Source organism: Lissotriton vulgaris, chromosome 2_1 (genome assembly GCF_964263255.1).
Source record: "Lissotriton vulgaris chromosome 2_1, aLisVul1.2, whole genome shotgun sequence".
In the NCBI taxonomy this organism is placed as follows: domain Eukaryota; kingdom Metazoa; phylum Chordata; class Amphibia; order Caudata; family Salamandridae; genus Lissotriton; species Lissotriton vulgaris.
In genome coordinates, this window is record NC_141687.1 from 1866117555 (window position 1) to 1866143481 (window position 25927).

Here is a 25927-nt window from a genome sequence, read left to right on the forward strand (position 1 = left end):
TCCATGTTGTAACCACTTCACCAAGATCTAACAGTGAAATGTTTAGCCCAGTGTGCGTTTGAGACTCAAAAGGGTTGTCAGCTGGCATATGTTGGTAACTGCCAGCAGTGCATGAAAAAAATGTGAGTGGTGAGAAAAGTGCTCTATTAAAATTGGAGAGTGGACGCAAAGAACACTTTATTCAATAGCCGTACACTTCCAATGGATAAAAACATTATGAATGCAAAAGGTCAGTAGGCTCAACAAATAGCTACTGACTAGATGTTCAGGTCGACATGTTTCTGCAGCTTTGATGATCCACAAAGGTATCTACTGCTTAATCAGGCCCGTTACTAGTTTTGCTACTGCTTCTGACTATATTAAATGAAAGATCAGAATAAATGATAATTATATCACCTGGTTCGTCCTCTCAGTCCTCCTATGCAGTGGGGAAGTATCCAAACGCAGGAGCCAACCAGACAAGGACACAACATAAACAAAAAAGAGGTAAAGATAACAATAATCTCATTAATTAAGTCATCTAACATAGAGCTGTTCTCATTGTAATAGCTCATGTATAAGTTAGTTCAACTGCACCCATCTCAATCTAGTGGGGTATCCTCCAGCTCACCTGTAGTGCGAGAGGAACGTGCTTCTCCTCACCTGGCTACAGCTCAGGTTGTTGGGGCACCGCTCTGTTAGTGGAGAGATGTATGTAAAAAGTAAAAATTAACTTTGCGACAGCTAAAAAGTATTCAGTAGACTCTGTCTACAGCTTCTGTATTTTTTGTGCTGTATTGTGTGTAAAATTACAGCGAGTGGGTCCTACTCATACACAGAAGTGGGTAACATGAATCAAACAAACTGCGACTTATTTATAAGATCGACAGAGCTGATTATCAAGTGTCTATGGGTTTGCCACTCATCAGCCGTATCTATAGCAATCTTAAGCAATGCATGCAGGAGCTTGCCTCCTGGATGAATAAAAACTGCTTGAAATTGAACGGTGCAAAAACTGAGGTGTTAGTGGTTGGCAGAGACAAATCTTATTGGACATCAGAGTGGTGGCCACAATGTCTGGGCCCCACCCCTACACCATGTCTAGAGGCTAAGAATCTGGGAGTCTGGGTGGACTCGGCCCTCTCTTCTGAAGGCCACATCCGCCGGCTAGTAGGGAAATGTTTTGGAGTATTAAAAACCCTCAAAAAAACACTAGATTTACTCCCATTAGAGACCAGGCAGACAATAACACACGCTTTCGTTACTTCCCAACTAGATTACGGGAACGTCCTTTTTCTGGGTGTCCTGGAAAAGAATATCAGATGTCTCCAAGTTCTGCAGAATGCGGCTGCTCGTCTGATTTTGAGACTTCCCAGAAGGGCCGCGTCAAAATCAGCCCTTGAAGCCCTTCATTGGCTTCCAGTCAAGAAAAGGGTATTATTCAAATCCCTTCTTATTTGCCATCGCATCCTCTGGCAAAAAGCTCCAAAGTACCTGGGTAATCTGATCACGAGATATATACCAGGCAGAACATTGAGATAAGGCGGGACAGGACAGCTGGTAATCCCTAGGATTAAGAAAGCGAGAATGGGTGGACGCTCATTTCGCCTTTTAGCGGCGCAAAGCTGGAATAAACTCCTGCTAGGTCTAAGGATGGAACAATCAGAGACCAGGTTTAGGAGTCTTCTCAAAACTCACTTGTTCTCTCACTAGCCTCTTCCATGAGAGCGGACCAATGGATCCTCTCTGCTATTATGTACCAGACTCATCTCCACAGCGCGGGGACACGCAGGACGGCATATCCAGGCGCTTTATAAGCTCCTTTATTATTATTATTATTATTATAGAGCGCAGTCGCGCCCATTAAGAAAATCAGTAATAGCGTAGATGAGGGAAGCATGTAGCTTACTTAAAAGCCTAATAGGCGGAGAAATACTGCTAACTCAACATAGGAAATGGTCCAAAAACGGGCAGCGCATTAGGGCTGGGTGAAGCGTATAGGTTGCTTAAGAGCCTGATATGAGGAGAAATGCTGCTGACTCAGGAAGTAATTAATCCGCAACAGGCAGCGCATAGAGGCTGGGTGATCAAATTAGACCGCGCTCTCCCCAGATCGGAGACTACAGATAAGCTGATTTATTTACATGCGCATAGCAAAGGCATAGCGGACCTACAACGGGCATACTGCGGCACTTACCTGTCCGTCGGTACTCCACGCGGCCATCTGGGCTGTTTGGGGAGGTACCGGGACACTGCCGTCGGCCATATTTGTTTTCCAATCGCTGCGATGCAATTGGTCTGTTGTTTCATCATTGTGGCGCGACGAGGAGGGTCGCCATCACTTGGATGGGGGTTAGGGCTCCATCGGATTAGCTTTGGGTTAGTGAGATTTTAGAACAGGCGGTGACTAAGGAAACGAAAAATGTGTTAAGTTAGGTCCCATGTTATTGAGTTGCTGCTTGTTTTGTTTGTTGTCATGTGTTTATAAAATTACAAGAACAAAAAATACTAGAAAATGCTATTTACAAACTTATGCATGCAAATCTCCACCGCTGCCTCTCCTATATTTTCTATGCGGAGATTCTCTAACATGTAAGTTTACTACTTGGTAGAAATTGTGGGAGGGAACAGGGGCATACTTACTACTTAAAGGAAGGTGTTTAGCAGAGAGCAAGGAGGTGCTGAGGGATAGGTTTAGGAAGCCTTAGGAAGTAGTTTAGGTAAGGACATACAATCACTCCCAAAAGAGAAAGCCCATTGATGTTTGCTAGCTTCTCTTCTAATGTTGTTACAGTCACAAAGGGACACAAAACAGTGGAAATGTACAACAGCTCAAAGTTGGAGTAAGTTCAGTACCACACATGGTCAAAGACTTGTACTGAAACACTATGGAAAATGTAGCCCATAAAAAATAATGGAGGTAGGGACTCCAATAGGAAATGTTAAATTAAATTACATTATTTAACGTATTTACAAGTATAAATAAATATAATTTCATGTTTTAAGAAATCTAAAAATAAAACATGTATTATTTAATTCTGAAATATTTTTAAATCTTTTTTATGTAAAATTAATTTTCATTAAAACACAATTAAATTACGTAATAGTATGCATCACGTTTAATAATTAATAATGCAGAATTAAAAGTGTATATTTTACTTTAGGTGAGAATTTTTTTTTGGTTTAAACTTAAAAAAATATTGTAATATAGTTAAATTAATTACAAATGTAATTCAAGAAGAAGTCACTGGTGTAATGTTCACTTTGTTCAAATTTAAAATAAATATATAAAAATTATTTAAATTAATATTTAACATCAAATCTTTTAACATTTTTATTTTTAGTAAAATTAACTTTTGGACTTTTCCCTATGTTTTACCATAGGGAATACTCTCTCAGACCCTATACCTTTTTAGCAGAATTAAGTTTTAAACCAGTTTTTTCAGAGATACCCCTTTGTCCCCAAAGTAACACCAGAAGAGTGGGTCCGCTTGCTACACTCACTTACTCTGCCATTCAGAGTCTGTATATGGTGGTACCGTTTTTAAACCCGCTGCCACTCTAAAGACCCCCTTCTGTATACCCGCAACCGAGCGCTTTACTTGGTTCTGCTCCGTTGGGAAGAGAATTGCACCTGACTCCATTGAGTTTTGGTACTACTAACAAAGATAAGTGTTTTTTTGTAAATACTTCTGTTCATGTTTTCCATTTCAGGGTCGGTATCCAGCAATGTAGCGCTTTGGTGTTCTTTACAGAACGAGATCTGATCATAGCGGCTCGAATGTTGTCCATGTGACGTGTTTAATTTTAGCTTGTGACGAAATTCTAGGCTGGTTCAGGGGCTGTGACCAAACTCTGTTTTTGTCGCTGGGAATGTACATGGGACACACCCGAAGACACCCGGCCGCATGGAATTCACACACAGAGCTGCCATTTAAGGCTTCACAAAAGAGACGTCCTTCACGCTGCAAACCTTCAGGTGAGGGACTTTCTGCCAGCATCCTTTCAAAACGGCGGAGCTAGTATTCTCAACCACAAAGAAGAAACGGAGACGTTCGCCCACGCAGGATACAATGCCGCCTTTAAAGAGATTAGTTGTTCCTGGCGCGACCCCTCCATTAACGTCTTCTGAAGGGAGCAGGTGGAAATGTCACACTTCGTTTGTGCAGACTTCTCTGATCCGAGGTTTATGGATTACGTGTAGCGCGCTGACAGGTTTGCAGACTACCCAAGTGCTCGCTATCCTCTGCGTAATGAGTGGTTTGCTCACCCTAACCTCTTCACACACTTGTGAACTTTTAAATATATCCGTCCGCGAGCCTTGAGGGCCTGCCAGGCCAGTTCAGTCGCTGCAGATACCAGCCCTGTCCAGGATTACTGAACGCGTCCCGTTATCCCTTGATCTGCAGTTATTGCATGAAACGTTTTTCTCATAATTGTGCTTCAACAGTTTAAGTAATGTGGCATTTACCAATACGGTCGTTCTTTCCAAGAAACACTAACAACTTTTTTTCATTTGACTGTCAAGATAATGTTTGACAAATGGCTTTCAGGTGGAAATCCCAGTTCAGCAATTTCTAACTTCCGGCTCAAAGTTGCTGCAAGCAGGGTTTTTTCATCACTGAGCGAAGCAAGCTGAGTGTGAAAACCGATCTCGGAAGTGTTCCCTTCTGAGCCAGAGAGTTTTTCAATTTGCATCTCGGAAGAGAGTAAGGCAGTCCATGTGTAGCAAACGCCTGAGGGTAAGTATGGAGGAAGATTTGGAGTTTGTGCTGTATGTGGTACCACTGTGATCTCCCCTTAACAGATATCGACAGCTCCAACTTGCCGAATCTTATCAGAATAATCCAATGCATGCAGATGACATATGTAATTCCCCATTTTCCGACACAAACTTATTATTGGAGCTTTTTATTGCACAGCAGCATGCTGATAATCAGGCTCTTGATATTGGATGGTCGCTTTACAGGTAAGAGGTGAAATAGATGAGTGGATGGACAACAGCTCTCTAATATATTTCCCAAAATTTGTATTCTTAGCTGCTAAGCCATAAATTCATGCAAAAATAACACGGAAAAGGAAGATATGCTTGAATTAATCTCAGCACCGGCAATTGCTCTGCAGCGTATTCCAGACCATCACATTTTGTCTACTCTGTCATTCTAGGCAGAGACAAGCCTTTTGCAAATCTATGTTGTTGGCAAATATCCCATTTTAAACAAAGACAAGCCTTATGCAAATCTATGTTGTTGGCAAGTATCCCACTTTAAACAAACATAAGGAGAAGATGGACGGAGCGCTGAAACTTTTCAGATACTCACCCCAAATCACAGATCTGGGTTGAATCCCTTATCATTATTTAGTTAACTTCGCCATCCCATTTCAGACCCAGCCTTTTGCAAATCAGTCTTGACCCTGTTCCTCATAGGACAGTCCAGCCTGAACTGCCAAAGTCAGGTCTTCCCTAAACCGGAAAATAAGCATCGTAGGACAGGTTTTGGAGTAACACCCCTCATCAGCCAGGCTAGCTTCAATCCAGTTGCAAAGTGAGCAAGGGACACATGTCTGGGCATACCTTGCCAACTTGGGGCAAACAAAGCAAACACAAGGAGGTGATGGACGGAGTGCTGAAACTTTTCAGATACTCACCCTCAGTCACACATCTGGGTTGAATCCATCATCATTCTTTAGCTCACTTCGCCACCCCAGTTCAGATTGAGCCATATGCAAATCAGTCTTGACCTGTTCCTCATGGGAACAGTCCAGCTCAAACTGCCGATCCAGGTCTTCCCTGGACCGGAAACAACCTTGGACTGGTTTCGGGGTAACACCCCTCATCAGCCAGGTTAGCTTGAATTTAGTGGCAAAATGAGCAAGGGACCCACGCCTGGGCATACCCTGCCAGTTTAGGTAGCAAACAAAGAAAACACATGTGGATGATATCCCACTTTAGATAGAGACACATATAATGCAAATCAGTCTTGCTACTGCTCCAATAGGAACAGTCCAGTCTGAACTGTCAGGCCAGGTTCCATTCAGATGGGAATCATCCCCAGAGCTGTTTTGCTGTACTTAGGTCGCATCAATGAAGTACTTGAGTCCAATGGCACAGTGAGCATGGGGCCCACACCCATCACACTTAGGGCATCTGCTGCAAAAAAAAAAGATGATGTAAAGAATGCTGATTTAATCTCAGTCATTGGTGATTGTTTTAGACCACTTTCCAGGTGATTGTTTGGGTATGCCTTGGGTTCCGTTCTCACTGTACCACTGAAATCAAGCAAATCAGACGTACGAGACAGAATCAGGGCCACACCGATCTTGGGTTGCTTGTGTTCTGATTTAGCAAGGGCCTGGGCTAGAATTTCAGGCTGCACTCTTCAAACTGAAGCAGGGTCAAGACTAATTTGCATGTGGTTGGGTCTAAACAAAATAGAAGGGGGTTCCCAGAGGGAATTATCGATATAGGCAGGAATGAAGGGGAATAATGTAGTATAAATAGAAAAACAGAGACCCTGCCTAGTTACTTCAATGAGGTCCCCTATGGGATCAACAACAGTTATAAAAGGGGTGACATTAACTATGTATCAGAGCCATAGACATCAAGGAACATTGAGATCAGTCCATATATTTTTTATAAACATTTTTATGTTTTCATTAGATCTGACATTTCATCAATGCAAAACATTCAATACTGTGGTTGGGTCTAAACTGAGGTGGCATGATGGGCAAAAGAGCGATGGGTTGGAATGCTACCCTGAGCAATTGCCTATGGTCAGACAAATTGCAAGAATTGCTCCCATCGGTGATCTGTGGAGATCTATATATATTTTTTTTTATTGGTTCAGTTCAAAGCCAAATATAAAAAACATTAAATCATAGCAGGGCATCATATATACAGACTTATGGTGCAAAAAAACAAAGAAAAAACAATACAGGGAACAATACCATCATATACAGTCAAACAGAGGTCATTCTAACGGGCCTAAATGGTCTATCATTGCCTGCCAAATTTTATACCCCCTTTGCATTTTCCTAAGTGATTTAATACGATAAAGGTTATATTCTAAATAAAAAACATTATAGAACTTTGCCCGCCACATTTCATATACAGGTGCTTCTGGTTTCAACCACATAGAAGAAATGCATAAGCGAGCTACGGCCATAGCCATGAATAAAAGATATCTATTTTCATGATATCCTAAAAAAAGATCGGTGTCATTAGATAAACCAAAGATAATCAGCTCTCTGGAGATAACCACATCACAGTTTATAATATGTGACAAAAAATTTTCAATAGATGTAAAAAAAGGTTTTAACACTGGACAATCAGAAAAAATATGCACAATATCCGCCAGATCCGATTGACACCTATAACATTTCCCATTATAAGCATTACCCCATTTCAACATTTTAAAAGGTGTATGATAAAGATTAAATAAAGTTTTATAGTGCTGTGAACGTAAATTGGCAGCCAAAATAATTTTAACAGCCGTGTAGATTGAATCTTGGAAGGGTACTACAGAAGTACCCAATCTAATACAGCATTTAGACTCCTGTGACCCCATATCGTCCTGCTGTATATTCAACAGATAATTATATAAAGTCCCTATACGTGATGGCTTTTTAAGTATTTCAATAAAGTCATTTGAACATAGTGGTAAGATATTTGGATGTTTAATAATAAAGTCACGTAGTTGTAAATACTTTAAAAAATCATGCTGGGAAACAGTATATATCTTTCAACTCCTTAAATGAAGCAATTGTACCATCTTTTTTTTGTGTCATAATTTTTTATTGGAGTTCAAAGATAGGCAATTTCATAGGTTACAAAACAATATAATAAATATAAATCAGTATGTGACAATTTATATACACCTGTAATATATTAAGGCAGAGGAAAAAAGGAGGGAAAGGGGAAAAAGGAGAAGGGAAAAAGCTATATATATATATGTACCATCTTTAATCATAGAGCCAAGAAACATCATGCCTTTTTCCCCCCATGTACGCATCGTGCGATCCCAAAATATTGGAGGAAACAATTCTGTAGAGTTACATGGTGTATAAAAATTAATACGTCCTGTATTACGATCTGTGGAGATCTAAGGGATTTGATAAATGGGATTTGATCGAAATCTCGATAATTAAAGATGTGTGTGGGAGAAGGGAGGGGTGAAACCCTTTGCCACTCTCCAGAGTCAACATGAGCTGGCTGACACTGAGTTTTTTCAATACACACAAGTTAGCCATGCACTACATTCCCTTATCCCAAGGGGCAGATCCCTCCCTGACTCATCCCCACTAGAAGACAGAATACTAGATGGCCACATTCTGGATAAAACCATCTCTCTGATTTATGATAAGCTAATACACAACATGGAAGACCCCCTTTAAGTAATGTGTCAGAAATGGGTGGCTGATGGCGTAGAAATGGATGATGAGGAGTGGCAGGAGGCGGTATCATCTCCTCGAGTGGTAGCCATTCCAGCACGACTTGTGCAGCAAGACTTGTGCAGCTTAAAATCCTGCACAGGATATATATGACTGCCCCCGGCTGGTACAAATGGGGAGGGGGGAAACAGGTGACTGCCGCAGACGATGTGGCCAGATTGGTACCTTTATGCATATCATACGGGAATGCACACTCATACAAACATATTGGAGGGAAATTCACGCAACGATGAGGGCGGTACTTGCTGTTACCATTCACCCTGAGGCACGCAGATGCTTATTAAACATGTGGAAACCAACTGACCTAACCACTCCTCAAACACAGTGGGCCACTTTGGCTTTCATGGTTGCCAAAAGAAACATTGCTCATGCCTGGGGGGCAACAGCTCCCCCCCCCCACCCACTCTGGAGGAATGGGAGGCTAGTAGGGACTGGTGTATGTTTAGAGAAAAGACAGTGTATACTGCCCATATGCGGCACATGTGTGATCTGACCTAAAATGCATAACTGAGAAAGATTTATGGGAAGTGTGACCTCTCTGCATAAGTATGTGTCCCGATGCATGCAACCTATAATCTCTTCTACTCCATCTGGTCCTGGACATGCTGGTTATTTTAATCCTTATGCTCCTAGTTCGGGCCTTCTTAGCTCTCCTAGTCATTTTCTCTTAGTGTTTTCCCTGCCATTTGGTCCGGGTCTTTTTATTGGCCCTCCTTCACCATGTCACTCTCTACCCATTGTGTTCTGTGTCCCGATCTTCCTGCTCTTCCCAGTACTTCTGTCCTGGTGCCCCTCTTGGTCCTAGTTTTGGTGGTCCTAGTTCTTTTGGTCCCCCTTCTCTTAGACCTCCTTCTAGTTTGTCTCCTGAAGCTGTTGGCATTCCTATACAAGTTCTCCGAGTCCTCCTCATATTCACCTTCTTATTACAGGTCCAGGTCCTTTTCATGGTACTGGTTCTGTGTTCTTGAGGCTCCTGAGGGTTCAGCTCCCAGTAGTTCTGGTTCTGCTGGTAGTCTTTGTGATTATGGTCGTTCTGGTGGTTCTGGTTCTACTGTTGCTTCTAGTCGAGGTCTAGCTTGTTCGCATGGTCAACCTGATCATCTTGTTCCTCCTGGTGACCCCATCCTGGTTCTCCTGATGGTTGCAGCGACAATACTGTTAGCCCTCACGGAATGTTCTGAATACAACAAAACGTTACGGTTCTTGGTCGTCCTGGTCCTTCTCATCATCTTACTGCTTCTGGTCGTCTTATCTTGCTCCTCCTCTGTTCTGATGGTGCATGATTTTTTTACAAACAATCATGTTTGATCAATTCTACTCATAAGTGTGTTATTAATAAACATAAGTAACAGTGTGAAAATTATTAACTATGTACATGGGAGACTTTCAGAAGTACAATGTGAAAATGTGCAAGAAAGGCTTGACACGTTAGTAAACTGAAGCTGTAACGTTTAACATTCAGAAAGCTTGGAAAATATGAAGTGTTTTATATGAACTAAAATGATATGAGAGAGAGAGAATTGACAAATGTGCTAAACAAAACTTATAATTTGAGTTTTGATAAATATTAATAATGAAAGCGCAAAATGTTTTATGATTATGTTTTCTTCCTTATACAAAGAGAATAATTGATTGAGTAGTAATTCACATTTCAAAATTGAGTTATGCTTTCGAAATCAATTAGAATAATGAATTCTTAATTTCTGTTTTCCTTATGTATTCTCTTCTTTTCTCAAATAGTAATACATGTGCTGCATTCCACAGGGAAACCAATGGTTTATGCTTTTCCTATGAAGGCCTTAAAGCTTGCGAGAGTTATTACCCTTGTGTTAAATTAAGCCTCAGAAAGAATGTACTTTGTCCTTTGGAACTTCCAAAATGTTGATTTATTTGTTTAGCTGTGCATAGCATATCACTATAATTTCCTTTCTGAGGTTAGAGTACCTCTTTCCAGGAATAATTCTGTCGACTATGTTGCAAGCTTATGTGGAAGCAAGCATGAGTACATGAAGAAGATACATGTTCTTTTACTGCTTCGTTGGAGTGATGATACCTTAAAGATGGAGGGTCTTGTAGAAGTTCCGGATGACATCGCTTGGAGAATGGTCCCCTTATGAACTTAACTAATGGAATTGTGTAGAACTGTGAAAATGAAACATTTGGGGTCTGGTTTACGAACATCTTGGGGTATAATTATTTTGGTGGGAAAATAATTTGGCAGTAGCTGTTTCTATGAGAAGAGAGCCTTTTTGCTGCTGTATTCTCTCTATGCTACTCGGCTGGCTATCATCCTTGCAAAATATTGGGCAAGACATGCTGTAAGTCCTAACCAGATTCTCTCTGAACAAATCTATCCTGATTACCTTCCACTTCAATAGCTGGTGAGGTTGCTTAAGCTATACCTTTTCGGCTTAATGGGTTAATCACTTCTGACTATTGTACACTGTGCATTAGTCCTTTGAACTTAGGTTTGCATGAAATCTAAATTGCTTATTGATTTGCAATGATTTATTTCCTTTTGTCTCTCTCCTCTCACGCTTGTTATTAAGTTTGATGTATTTGCCAATTAACTGTATTTCATATTTGTGATTTTGCCTGTTGCATTTGAAATTATATTGAATTGACTTCACTAATGTATCTAGTAATTGACCATTCTTATTTTAATGAATTAGATAAAAGAGACTTGATAAGTATACAAAGTTTGTCTTTATTGATGAATTATTTGACATTGATGCATACTATGACTTCTAGGATTGGGTAGGCTTTTCCTTCATTATAGATCCTCATGAAGGAAATAGCATCAGTCTCTTATTATCTGAGTCCCTATTAGCTATCCAAAGATCTATCGGAGGACCAGATGTTTATAAATGGTTATAGGGCCCAACCTCTTAGATGTTGTCCTGTTCCAGGAGGGTCGCTCCCCACACCGCTCCACCTGTTGTGCCCGTTTCCCCGCTCCCTGATCTCACTGCTGCTGCAAGTTGAAGGCCCTCCTCCACCCGCAGGCTCCCACCTGCGCCTCATCCCTGGTGGCCCAGTGGTGAGCCGGAAGTATCTGTCTGCTCGCTCTGTTCCAGTTGGCTGCTTGACTTGTCTATTATTTTATTGTATTCTGTCTGTGCTGTTGTATTACCCTGTTGTATTCTGTTACAGCTGTTGTATAACACTGTTGCAGTCTGTTTTTCTGCTACTGTACCCCATTTTGTATTTTGTTTTCTGCCCGTTTTTGCCCTGTAGCCCTTCCTAGCATTTCAGCGTTCTCCTCTCCCGCCCCTGCACCCCCGGTGGCCCACCCCCCTCGCTCGCCCAATCGCTCCCGCCTCCCAGCTGCTCCTCCCTCCCACCTCCCCTTCTTTTGGCAGCCATGCACAGCGGCCGTGCGCTGGCATGGCAAAGGCAAGCCCGTCTGCGCCCATCCATGAATGGACCGCGCCCAGTGACCCCTAGCCCCCACGAGCACCACAACACCCGTTACCACTACGACGCCAGCCTCCTTCATACACTCAACACCGGCCATTCATCTACCTGCTTTCAGGCTACCCCAAAGCTCATCCACTGACCCTTCTCCTGCTGAAACTACAGCTTTACCAACCAGCGTACTCCAGCACGCCCTGCCCCACCCAACATGGCAGGCCTCAACCATCTCAGATGCATACTACTCTAGACCCGCTTCGTTGACAAGCACGCCATCGAACTATGGGAGCTGCTCGACTCATCCTTCCTGGACGCACCTTCCTGAAGGAGACCTGGATGAACACCTCATTGGCATCTGATGTTGCCATAGCCATCCCGGATGGCTTCAAGATCTCACGCAGGAATTGCCCCAACAAACCGGTAGGAGTAATCACCATCGTCCACAAGAACACCCTCAGAACATCTACCAGCACCGAAGACACACTCAGCCCCGCCTAACACTTGCACTTCCAGATCGACATCAATCCCAACACCACCCTCAGAGGAACCCTCGTCTACAGACCTCCCGGGCCCCGGCCACAGTTCAGCGACTCCATTACCGACATCGTCAGCACGCACGCCCTGCCCGCCACACACTACATCCTCCTCGGAGACCTGAACTTCCACCTTGAGAACGGCAACGACAGCAACTCCACCACCCTGCTCGACAACTTCGCCAACCTCAGACTCAAACATCTTGTTATAACACCTACACATTCTGCCGGACACACGCTCGACCCCATCTTTTCTGCCAGCAACCATGTCTCCTTCAGTCACACCACCGAACTCCACTGGACTGATCACCACTGCATTCACTTCTCCTTTAAGAAAAAAAATGCACACAACCACCCACAACGAATGCCCCACCGCAGCTGGAAGAAGGTCACTGAAAACCAGCTAATCCCCACCCTCGTCCGAGACCGACCACACCGATACAGCCTCCCAGAACCTCAGGCAGTGGATCGATGACTGCGACAACACCCTCACCCCAATCAAGAAACCCTTAAACAGACGCGCCGACAGAAGGGCCATCTGGTTCACCACCGAGCTCCAGGCATACAAGCACACCTGCCCACGACTCGAGAAGAAGTGGCGCCACAAACAGACACCAGACAACCATGCAGCCCTCATGAATGCCAGCCGCAGGCACCATCAACTCATTTGAACCGCCAAAAGAACCTCCTTCAAGGAACGCATCGACAACAATACACACAACAGCAAAGAGCTCTTCAGCATTGTGAAGGAACTCGCCAACCCCAGCTCCAGCTCTAACAATATCTCGCCGTCACAAGACCTCTACAACTGCCGGCGGGGCGAGATTTGCGGCCCTTGCACCAGTGTTCTGGAGCTCCCTCCCCTTGGCGCTTCGTACTTCATTTTCCTATTTAGAGTTCCGGAAAAATCTGAAAACTTTTCTTTTTTCTAGTGCCTTTGCCACTTAGTATGCCCTCTCCTACTGCTGTCTGCTGGTCGTAACCCTTAAAGCGCCATGAAACCGCTGGGTATAAGTGCGCTCAATAAATGTTTTTAAATTCAAATAAATTCAAAACTCTGTAGCCACCTTCTTCCACTGCAAGATCATAAACATCCACAACAGCTTCAACACTCAGACCCCCCCGGACAGCTGTTGACACCGCAGACCCTCAGCCCCCAGATACACCGGCCTCCTGCTCTCCTGGAACCATGTCAATGATGAAGACAACATCAAAACTATGAACACCATCCACTCTGGCTCAGTGTCAGACCCCTGCCTTCACTACATCTTCAACAAAGCGAGCTCCATCATCACACCCCAACTCCGGAAGATCTTCAACAGCTCCTTTGAGATCGCCACCTTCCCGGAGAACTGGAAACACCCAGAGATCAACGCCCTTCTCAAGAAACCCAAGGCAGACCCAGAGGACCTCAAGAAAGTCCGGCCCATCTCCCTGCTACCGTTCTTGGCGAAAGCCATCGAGAAGACCGTCAACAGACAGCTGACCCGCTTCCTCGAAGAGACCAACACCCTGGACTCATCCCAATCCGGATTCCGCAGCAACCACAGCACCGAAACCGCCCTCATCGCCGCCACCGACGACATCAGGACTGTAGTGTAGTTCCAATATTCCCAATAGGCTCTGCGCATTGGAATAATATATCCTATAGATGTGACGTAGGACTTATGTCTACTAGGTCTTTATCTTAAATATTAGACTTAATTGTGAGTGCCAGCTGGCTCAGAGGTCACTAGAAACTTTCTCGAATTCACAAGAAGGGATTGGTTTCTACCAACCGCATAAACATGACAACTTTGTTTCCCCAAGATAAAACTAATCTTCAGAGTCGTGTAAACAATAGATAGATGTTTTACTCAGTAATTCGTGCATGCTTCGTTTCACCAGAGGTGCAGAGAAAATAGAGACGGGCGTTTTCAATAAAAAGTATTTATTGAACAGTCCTCTTTCTCATGCAGAAGAAATGAACTGCTACAATCGTAATACTGGCTGTAAAGTATAATGCGTACAGAAAGAAGAGTATTATAAAATAATACTGCAAAAGCATGGTATGGTTTCCACGCCATAAAATACATACATAAATACATAAAGACTAAAAGTACTCAACTGGTGCTTTTAAAATACGCCTACCCCGATGTACCTAACCTAAATCTAGTACGAGGGAAGAAGTAAGTGTGGTGTAGCATAAGTTTAGTATTCTTTTGCCAAGAATCTTTCCAAGATTTCTCTTAGGGTCTAATCAGCTCTCTGTACCTTGGTTTAGAATGAAGGAGGTCACTCTCAGGACTCGATTTCCCAACTCCCCGCAAGGGGAGCTTGGAAACACTGGAGCTGGATTTCTCGGCAAGAGAAAAGACAGCGTCTCTCTCAGTGTGTCTACTGGAGGGTCGACTTCCTTTTGCACTTGCTGTAGCGAGATGCGTCGGGCAAGTAGAAAGTTGAAGTGCTCCAAACCACTGTGTGTTTGCTTGGGCAAATGTGTGCATATTTATACCTTGAAGGTGCCGAGTTTGACGTAAAGGTGGACATAATAACGTCATCAAAGAGTCTTAGTTCTTTGAAAACTCCATGAGTTCTTGGACAAATCAATATTCAAGCAAGAGGAAGTCCCTAACTGCTGAAGCCGAGTTTTCCAAGAAATCGTTGTAGATTTTCGGAACTAGTGGAAGTAGCTATGCCGTATTTGGAATGTATGAGCTATGTCTAAATATGGTTATGATTTCTATGCCTATATAAGGACACTGTGATTTATACCTATAAAAGGGCATGAATCTGGAAAGTTACACTAGGGTCCTAAAACGCTATACAACACCCACTCCACTTTATTATATTGGACATTACTAAAATTAAGCACTGAAACATACTTAAAGCATGTATTTGCGATCCCACCCAAAAACACATAAAAATGCATTTGAAATGGTTGCACACGAAAATGAGCATTAATACAGTACGCATATAAAAACAATGATTTCATTGTAAGCATTGTATGACATTGGAAATGCTAACTGAATGAATCATAAAAATTACATTTATGAAATGGCTCTAAATACAGAAAAAAGGTCGAGACCATCCCATAGCAGAATATATAAACTGTTTTGGTTTGTAGATAAGGTCAATATTGTTTCTAGGAAGTACTCAAAGAATTCTTGTTTTCTAAGAATAGTGCTACTTTAAGCAGATTACTTTGTGCAAAGGTTTAGTTTTGGAAAAAGTCAAATCAAATCGTAGAAAAATAGAGTTCTAAAGTTATAAGTTTTTGTCTTGCAAACAAAGGTCAAATTCAAATTGATAGAACGCTGTGTGCAAATTTCAAAAGTTATTTTCGGTGTCAGGAGAAAACATTAAGGGCCAGATGTAGGAAGCCTAATACCGGTCGGTAACGGCCGAAATTACCGAATTTCGGCCGTTACCGAACGGTATTAGGCTTTTCAGATGTAGGGGGCTAATTTAAGGAATCTGTAAATTACCGAATTTTTGAATACCGATTTGGCAAATTACTGAATCCTTAATGTAGGAAGCACTCAAGTGAGTGCTTTTCACTTGTAAGGATTTGTTATTTACCACCAACTACAAGTTGGTGGTAAATATCGAAAACCTTAAAAAAGCAATTTTGTGCTTTTTTCAACTGTGCGCCCATGCACTATACAGGGGTGCAACAGGGTGTCAATGTGACACGCTGCCACCCTTGTAAGTCTACCCCCTTTTACCGATTCGGTATTTACCAAATCGGTAATTCTCATTCATTCCTAAGGGCCTCCAGGCCCATAGGAATGAATGGGGAATACCGATTGGGTAAATACTGAATCGGTATTTACCGAATGTTACTGATTCGGTAAAATTTACCGAATCATTAGCTACATATCATTTACCGATTCTAAAATACCTGAATTGGTAAAATTCGGTATTTTAGAATCGGTAAATGATATTTACCTACATCTGGCCCAAGATCTTCTAAGCTGGCAAAGAAATCGTCTACCACAGTAGATGAAAGTTGAACCACTTCATTAAGTAGATCAATCGTACACAGATGAGAAGCATCGCCGTCAGTGTCAATCGCATTAGCAATGTTCGCAGTAGATGGTACCTGTGTGCCTGTTGGTCCACGTATCTCACCCTCAGCTGGAATTGCTGGTGAGAGCTCAATGAATGCCGTCATCAGGATTGGTATCCGTTGGGAAGAACACAATGCATGAGCAGTTACTGAACCAAGCAAAGCGTCAACATCCGTTGGCAGCGCTGATGGAAGTGTCAGACAAATATCCAACACGCATTCCTCTCCACAAAGCAAGCATCGTAGAACAGGTAAGATGCAATCTTTCCAGATTGGTCTGAACGATAGGAAGCACGCGGTATTCAGATCTCTCAAACGAGCAAAGCCAAAGATCTGTGTTATGCGCTCACGATACTGCATTGCCAAAAGAGTGTTCTCCATGGTAATCTGGGTATCACTGGTGACTGGACTTGCCATATAGAAGCAGAAGGAACAAAAATAGTATCCCTGCTACGAGTCCCAAGATGAGAGGCAGGCAGCTGAACACAGAGTGCACGAAGTTAGGAAAATGCCTAGGACTGCTTCAAAGGGTGCTAACAGTCCCGAAAAAATCGCCTTAAATACATGTACAATACCACTGGTATCAGACATGTTTAAGATATGACCTAACATTTCTGCGAAATGTATGGGGCAGTTTGTTGATAATAAGGCATGAATCTCCGCAGAGGAGCTTGCAACTTGCATATCATACATCTCTCTGGACGAGGTCAGTGGCACAGTTTTTTGTAAAAGAATGGCTTTCATTTTGCTTAAAGTATCAATTTGTATGGAAGAGATGTTCAGTGAAGGCCATAGTGGCGACTCCCCGTCTGTCTTAGTTTTCGGAAACAATACTTGCGTACAACAAGTGACCCTGGATGAAACACTAACTAGATATGCTATTCCTGGAATTATTCCACAACAGCTGTGAACATTCAACATTATATAGCTCCCATTGGAAAGCTGCCTAAAAATTGGATCTATCACTGCTGCCGTAGAACCATGCAGGTGTTATGATAAGTTAGTTGAAGAACCATCGCAGGCTCCATGTAAATTAATACCCGGACACAGAAGTGTACCACTCAATGTGGTTTTGCAATTTTTACCACAAAGAAATACCTCCTTTTCCCCACTCTAACATTTATGTGTGTATGGTAAATACAGGTCGACTTTATGTATTCTTTACCCAACCTTTCATACAGGCCTGCTGGTATGTGCTTTAAGCAATACAGAAACTGGAAAATCGTCACTGGTTTCGTGATGGTGCCATGTATTATCCATTCAACGGCTGGTTTCTCAGAAACGGTTAATGATAATCTATCCAGTTTTTCTATGCTCAGCACCGTATAGTCTGCTCCCCTCTGTGCCAAAGAGATTTGTTTATCTGTAAGGTTAAATCCAGTAAACAATGACATGGTGTTGATTAGACGCTAAGGCACATAGACTGAACGAAGGTTTGTAACGTCCAGCCTAGCAACAATATAGAACGCAATTGAGACTGTCCATGTTGTAACATGAGCAAGTCTTGTTCAAATATGTCTATGGCAGAGGATACAATGCTGTCCAAAGAATAAATTCTGGATGACAGAATTGTTAACCCATTGTCAACTACAGAGAGAGCTTTCTCTAAATTAATATGATCAATTTCTCGTATTCGCTCTGCAGTTTCCATTTGCGTGACTTTCCATGCTTTATTATAAGCAGCGTAAATACCAGCATATATGAAACGTATATTAAACGTTTGCGAGGTCCTAGTAAGAATTCTCTCAAATCAATGCCATCTTTAAGTAAAGTTAAGTGTTGTTTTATATCTGGAAGTGCGGATCTTTGTAGCCACTCAAGGCACAGTTTTCCAACACTGTAAGTTGTTATTATCCCTGGTTGTTGTCTCTGGATATATCTTGGATCTAGCCTAGTTACTGTAAACCCTTGTGTCTTGTTCAGGAATCTATCGTGACAGTTATTCGTGTCTGTGGGCCAGATTAACCATTTTTTTCATTCAGGATTAGTTCTGTTTTGTTGTAAAATATAATTTACGACTACCTCCTTGTAGGAAGGTGGATATCTGACTATATGGTTACCCCAACTTTTTGCCTTTTTACTTTAGGTACATCTCTAATTGGATATTGGGTCACCTTGTGAGCCCCTGCATAGTGTACCATAGGTACCCAGGGCATAGGTGCATCCAATGCCTACCAGGGGCTGCAGCATGTATTATGCCACCCCTGGCTAGCCATCCACATTGACACAACTGGCTGATCACTCAGCTGGGGCAAGGTTGTGTAATCACCCCTTGCTTAGGTATAGTATCCCTCTACCTACCATTACAAATAGACACATATATACCTATAAGTCACTCCTATGGCAGGCCTTAACAATCCTGGAGGCAGAGTGCTTGGTTTTATGTGAGATGGTGCTCTAGCATGAGCTGAGCCTGTCTGCAGCTTTCAGAACCATGTCATTATAGCTGTTCTATGATATAGCCATACCATATACTCTTAAGTGCATTATAATCCTTGCAGTTAATTCTAACTTTGGTTTGGCTTTATCAAAACATGTCTTGGAAGGTGTCATGCGCTTTGGAATACTACCCCCCCCCCCACCAGTCCTGACGGCGGGGGTAGCATTCCCCCCTTCTAGAGGGAGAAGACATGTAGTTGTAGCTTTACCCGGTTAAAGTTAAACAGAGCCTCAGCATCACATAATGGATGCTGCTGCCACAGACACAAGTCTGACCTCCTGCAGCTGGGAGCCCTTCCAGCAAGGGAGGCCTGGACAATAGGTTTCCTGCCTTGAGAGGTTCTAGCACCTCCCCAGACAGGCCAGAGTGTATTGGAGCAGGGTGGGTTGAATGAAATGAGACACTGCCTGGGGCACACAGGTGCTCCATGCATAGTCCGGTTCGAACCAGTTGCTGGGGCACTCCAGCCCCAGCTCTGGTGCGAAACTGGACAAAGGGAAAGAGGTGTAACCACCCCTTCCCTGGTCCCACCCATAGGAGAGACCTAGCAGGTAATCCAGCCCCTTTAATTCGTATAAAGCTAGGAGCTGAGTCTAGAGATTTTAGATTACCCTTAAAGAAACTCTGTTGCTGAACTCTTGGACCTTCGATGTTCTACACGATAGAAGACTGAAGAAATCTCCCTTGTGGTCAAGGAGTGACCACACTGTGCAAACAGGCACCAACTGGTAAATTGCTGGTTTGCTTTGCCGCCGCTCCTGAAGGATCACGACACCTCTGCTTAACAGGAACTTGACTCCTAGACTTCTTCGACCTCGATCCACATTTGCAGCAAAGCTGAGACCCGTGGTGGACACGAGAGGTGTGGGACCGGATGCCTTGGCTATCTTGCTCTTTGCTAACAGCGCAGCTCCTGAGGCCCCCTTGAAGTTGTGCATTGGGGACTGAGATACCCCAGGCCCGAGCACCATCTGCACCAAAGATCAGTTATCCACATTCCACAAGTTCTGCGTGGGGTCCTTCTGCATTTTCCTGCTTGACGGTTCTTCCCAGTCGCTAGCCCATTGGCTAGTGAGCCCTCTGAAGACAAAATCCTGTAACTCCTTCACTTGCCTGGTTGCTTCAGTCTTGCTCCAGCTTCCCTGAAAAGAAGAAGTGCCACAGACCTTGCTGGTCTGTCCTGAAGCGAATCTACACTTCCTGCGTGGGTTGCGGTTGCCAAGGCTTGTTGGGTCCAATCCGAATACCGACACCGCAGACATCCATATCCTCCATGGGATAGCTTGAGTCCGGCTCCTGGTCATCGTTGACGCCTCCTAGACCACGTGGCTGTGGAGACAAACTTCACCTTCTTCACCTGAAGCACTCAACATCGCCTGGTTCCTTCCTGGTTCCATCCTGGTCACTGCCTAGTGACCCAGACTCTGTTCCCTCTGCTTTCAGGTTCTTCACAGCTCCGATCCACCCTTGGATCCACCCGGACACTTCTCTCCTGGTCGCCTGCAGCAATTCTTTGCAGTTCTCCATAGGAAACAGCGAGGAAACCCGACACGATTTGACACCTATGCACCCGGCTTCCCTGGGTGAGGTAACTCGAGTACTCTAGTGCTCCCGTGGGTATTGACTATCCTAGTGTCCTAGTTTAACGGGGTTTTCTCCTAGCTGAACGAGAAGTGTCCTTAATCTACTACTTCGTGACTTTTACGTTCCCATGCAAAGTCTATGAGAACCTGTTTTGAGAAGTTGTAAGTGTGATCTCCACATGCAATTAATTCAGTTTGCCAGGATTAAAAATAAATAAATATAATTCTTCAGTAGTAAAACATTTCTATTTAGGCTAATGCCCTCGATCCTAGAGTCCTCCCGGCATGGTGGTTCCTAGGTCAAATCCTTGGCGGGAGGATTTGACCTAGGAACCTTGGCTATCTTGCTCTTTGCTAACAGCGCAGCTCCTGAGGCCCCCTTGAAGTTGTGCATTGGGGACTGAGATACCCCAGGCCCGAGCACCATCTGCACCAAAGATCAGTTATCCACATTCCACGAGTTCTGCGTGGGGTCCTTCTGCATTTTCCTGCTTGACGGTTCTTCTCGATCCTAGAGTCCTCCCTTGCCGGGAGGACTCTAGGATCGAGGGCATTAGCCTAAATAGAAATGTTTTACTACTGAAGAATTATATTTTTATATTTCGGACACTGTACACATCTTGAAACGAGAATTTCCTACGTGATTTAACCTATTTAGCCTTGAGAAAGCCCCGGCGCAAATCGCCAAGAGGGGGCGAAACACGTGTCGGCTGTCCTTGTCGTATGAATCAAAATAAAGAAATCTTGCTACAAACAGAAATGTCTCTGTCCTCCATATTACGAGCCGGAAAAAACGGATATTAATCCTGGCAAACTGAATTAATTGCATGTGGAGATCACACTTACAACTTCTCAAAACTGTTTTCCTAACCTGAAGCCCAAGAGGTCCAGAGCTTCTAGTGTGTCTCCATCCACTAATTAACCATACTTATTCAAGTATTGTCCAGAGCCTTGAAACCCTTGGGCCTTTGCTACCTTATCTACATCTATGAGAACCTGTGTGTGTGTTTAGACACTGCACACGCCTCCAGTGGGCCGCCTACTTCCTAACTACTGGTTGTTTAGTGTAGCCCCAGCGATTCCCTAGGCCTTAGGCCTTGTCTGTATTTCTGTCGTGGTACTTATACCACTTTCTTAGTATATGGTTTGCTTGGCCCCTAGGCCAAAACTGTATTTGTGCAACTTAACGTATGCTATTTAAGTAACTTGTATTGTGCTTAGACCTCTGACCTCATAAAGAGTTCAGAAGGTATGGGTTTAGAATAAATACATCTATATTTGATATATATCTTGTGTGGTGTCTTTTCATTTGGTATTCAAGGGATTGTATTGGTAAAATAGCTGGCTTCACATGCCCTCTTAAGTTTAGCCTAAGACTGCTTTGTCCATGCTACCACTGGGATAGCTGGTCTATAAGGTTGACTTTACAACCATCACCATAAGGATTGTTTGGACTGATACAGGGTGCCCACTAGAATAGTGGACATCACATATCAGGCTAACTTCTCACCTTGGTGGCAGCGGTGGGATAAGAGCTTGCAGATTGCTTTTAACATAATATCTTGAGATATCATTTGAAAGATCACATTAAGGTACCTTGAGGTACATATAATAACAAGTCTTAAAATACTTAAGTTCTACTGAACTTAGGTGTTGGAGATCAAAGGGCCTAGCACACCCTGACTACAACTCCTAGAGAGGTTTAGTAGGTAACACTTAGTGTAGGCAGGTGCGCACACCACACCTCACTAGATCATGTTTCTGAGAGCAGGTACAAATGAAACTCTCTCAGTGGAGGCAGATCCTACAAGGATACCTTCTAGATATGATACCCTAACCTTCCATGATTTGAGGCACTTGTGCACATCTAGGAGGATAAAACAGGGTTCCAATCCTACCCTCAGACACCTGATAGAGCTCATGGAAGAAAATGATGCTCAGAAAGCCTCTAACACAGGTCCTTCAGTCAGTGGAGAAGAGGGTCAGCCATCAGCAGAAGATGCACAGGTGGTGGATAATGAGGATGAGGATGATGATGATGATGATACTGATGCTCATAGCAATAATAGCCAGGTCCAAGTAGGAGCACTTAGCCAGGCTAACTTAACATTACATGGGGCTGGAGAGGACCTAGTACTTAGCCAGACCAACCTAGGCCTACATGGGGCTGGAGGGGGCATAGCCCATACAGACCCCCAAGCAGGCTTAACACTGAGAACCGGAGGAGGAGATTACTGTCCAGAGACTCTCAACAAGCTAGAGTCTCAATAGGGTCAGATGCTTTTAGGAGAATGTCTTCCCCTGAGAGAAGAGAGCATCAGGCCAGACTAAGAGAAGTCAATCTGAGGATTGAGAGGCAAGAACTTGCCCTAACCAAAGAGAGACTTGCTTTTGTTAGAGAGCAGAAGTTAAGTGGGTTAGAACCCACTGGTGGCAGCAATATCCCTAAGGATAAAGATAGGTCCTATGATAATAGAAACCTAAGCAAGATTGTCCCACCCTACAAAGATGGGGATGACATCCACAAATGGATAACTGCTTTGGAGAGGGCTTGCGAAGTACAGCAGGTACCCCAAAGTCAATGGGCGGCAATCTTATGGCTCTCCTTTTCAGAAAAGGTAGACATAAGCTCCTCACAGTTAGTGAGGAGGATGCTAATAACTACAAAGTCCTGAAGAGTGCTCTGATTGATGGGTTTGGCTTAACCACTGAGCAATATAGGTTGTTGTTCTGGGATATCCAGAAGACACAAACTAAGGACTGGACTGATTTTGTAGATTGTGCTACTAAGGCTCTGGAGGGCTGTTATTGGGCAGCAAAGTACATGACTATACAGGATTGTATAATTTGATTATGAGGGAGCTGATCCTTAGTAATTGTCAAAACCAGCTTCTACACCAGCACCCGGTGGACTCTGATCTGACCTCTCCACAAGAATTGGGTAAGAGAGCAGACAAATGGGTCAGAACCAGGATTAGGCCTAAACACATCAGGGTGGTGGCCAGAAGAAAGATTCTACCAAGCCTCAAGAGAAAGGTGGGGATAAATCCAAGGACAAGTCCCCAAGATGTCTGTTCAGCAGCTCTAAATAAGGCTTCTGAACCTTGCACTTGCCAGTCTTTTGTGCCCGAGGCAGTTTTTGTCTCAATGTTGTCTTTCCAAAAAGTCAAAACCTAATGTGAACAATCGAGCATAAAAGGCAGCAGAATAAATTTGCTTAGTATTAGTCAACATACTTTTTATGCCTGTCTTATTAACATTTTTAACCACTTCCATGCTAATGACAAGGTCAACTCGTCATGGGTTTTACCTGCCCTGTGCTTATGACGAGTTGACCTTGTCATGAACAATGGTAAATCTGAGAATCCAGCACCCAGCGGGAAAACCCTTAGCAGCCAAGGTGTTAAAGTAAAATGTTTCTGGATTTATGACATTAAAGCCTGAGAAGTATGGAAATTTTTCATAAAATGTTTTAGAGCTACCTTTTGGGGGCGTTGGAAAATGTTCCCATTAATTATAAGTTAAAACATTTCTAGGGTTTGCAGATTTGTGCAAATAATGGTGACCATAATGGTTAAAACAATACATTTGTTCATAATCTGATGAACCTTCTAAGTATTCATGTTTTGTACATTTTGCTGACATTTCTAAGTCTGCCATCATGTTATTAACAGTCTCAAAGTCCCAATCATTAGAAAATGTACTGGCTGAAACAAAATCACTCAAGGAAACATTAAATGGTGTGGAATCTTCAACAGCTCGACCGGAACATAAATCAGTTCTGTCCCATGCTATACCACCAGGTAGAGGAACGGCTGTGATGTTTACTGACGACAGGTCTCTTTGCTCACAATGGGATGATTTGTGTGGCTTCAGGAGCAAGTTGATGTTCTTACTTGCTGTGTCCTTTTTACTATATTTTCCATCTATCAGCTTTCCCAAACCTAAAACAAGAATGAGCCATAGTAGGAGACATAGTACACCCAACACAATCCAGAATTCAACCCATGGTGAAACTAGATATGTATTTCCAAGCTGGTGAAAAAGTCATTTTACTTGTTCCTTGAAAGTTTTATTTGCTGGCGTTGTTTCAGGCTCACTGGGATCCTCTGAAAAGGTATAAAAGTTGATGAAATAGCCAGAGGCAGTTCTGTCAATTGTTGGTATTGCATCCGGATTATTTGAAATCCCTGGAGCTGCTTGTTCCCTTGACTTATTAGTATAGTCAGATGCTACATCATTGTAGATTGGAGTTTCTTGACGAACTGTTATCTGGGTTTCAAGAGGCACAAGTTCCATGACTTTATTGCATTGGCCTTCTTTTCTCACTACAGATTCTTCAAAGGTGATGAGTCTCTCAGTTTGAACCTCTTAGATAGTAGCAAGATTTGGTTGTCTGCTACACCTTTGGAGTCCACTGGGCCTACTACTTATCATCAGCCACATGGTGTGGTTTTACCAGGTAATTGATACGAACCAGTTCTCCTTTCTTCCAGCAAGGGGCGGCAGTAACACTGTTATTGATCCGTGGACTGCTAGTACAGGTACTGATTTTCTGTAAGAAGGCCCAAATTCATTCGTATCCTTTATTTTCTCTCTCACCAGATCCCCAATTTTTGGAATCCAGACAGGTCTTGCTGGGGCAGGTTTTTTTTCAGTGGTCGTTGGCTTCTGTATGGTGTTGCTGAGACTTCTTCTTATTTCATTTAAGTCCTGCAAAACAGCCAAACGGTCTTTGATATCAAAGGGTTTTTGTTCTACCACTGAAGTATGCCGATCGAGGTCTTCGGCCATCAGTCTAGTACCAAAAAGGATTTCATATGGATTGATTCCACCCAGAGAATTTCTTGGCAGATTGTTAAGACTACATTGGACACTTATTAGATGTTTGACCCACCCGTCACCCGAGCCTAATACCCTAGCTGTTATAGATTGCTTTATGTCACGTTTTTTTCTTTCCACAACTGAATTTCCCTCAGGATGGAATGGACTAGAGTACCACAATGCAACGCCCAAGCTGACCCTGGCCTCCTTGTAAGCTCGAGAGCTAAGCGCAGGACCTGGTCAGAATGTAGCGTGCCGATTGCGTATGTGCCGATAAAGACTCGCAAATCTTTTATAACAGTTCGGGCGTCAGCCGAGCGCTGAGGCCACATCCAAATGAATCTTGTCCTCATAGTTGTGGGACCGCTTTTGTCCATAGGGACGTCTGAGCGTGGATATTCTAATGCTGTCTAACAATGGTGTCAGTACCTGGCTGGCTACACTGCAGTCAGGAATCTGGTGGCGCTCTAAGCTGTGACCTCTGTAACAGACATCGCAAAACATTCCAAATTCGTAAATGTGGGCATTCATCCCTGGCCACCAGTACATCTCTTTTAATTCTAGTAGAGATTTTGAGATCCCTTGATGTATAAGACCCTCTCCCATATGTGCTTTTTGAATCAAAGCACCTCTCCGATTCTTGTTTGGAATT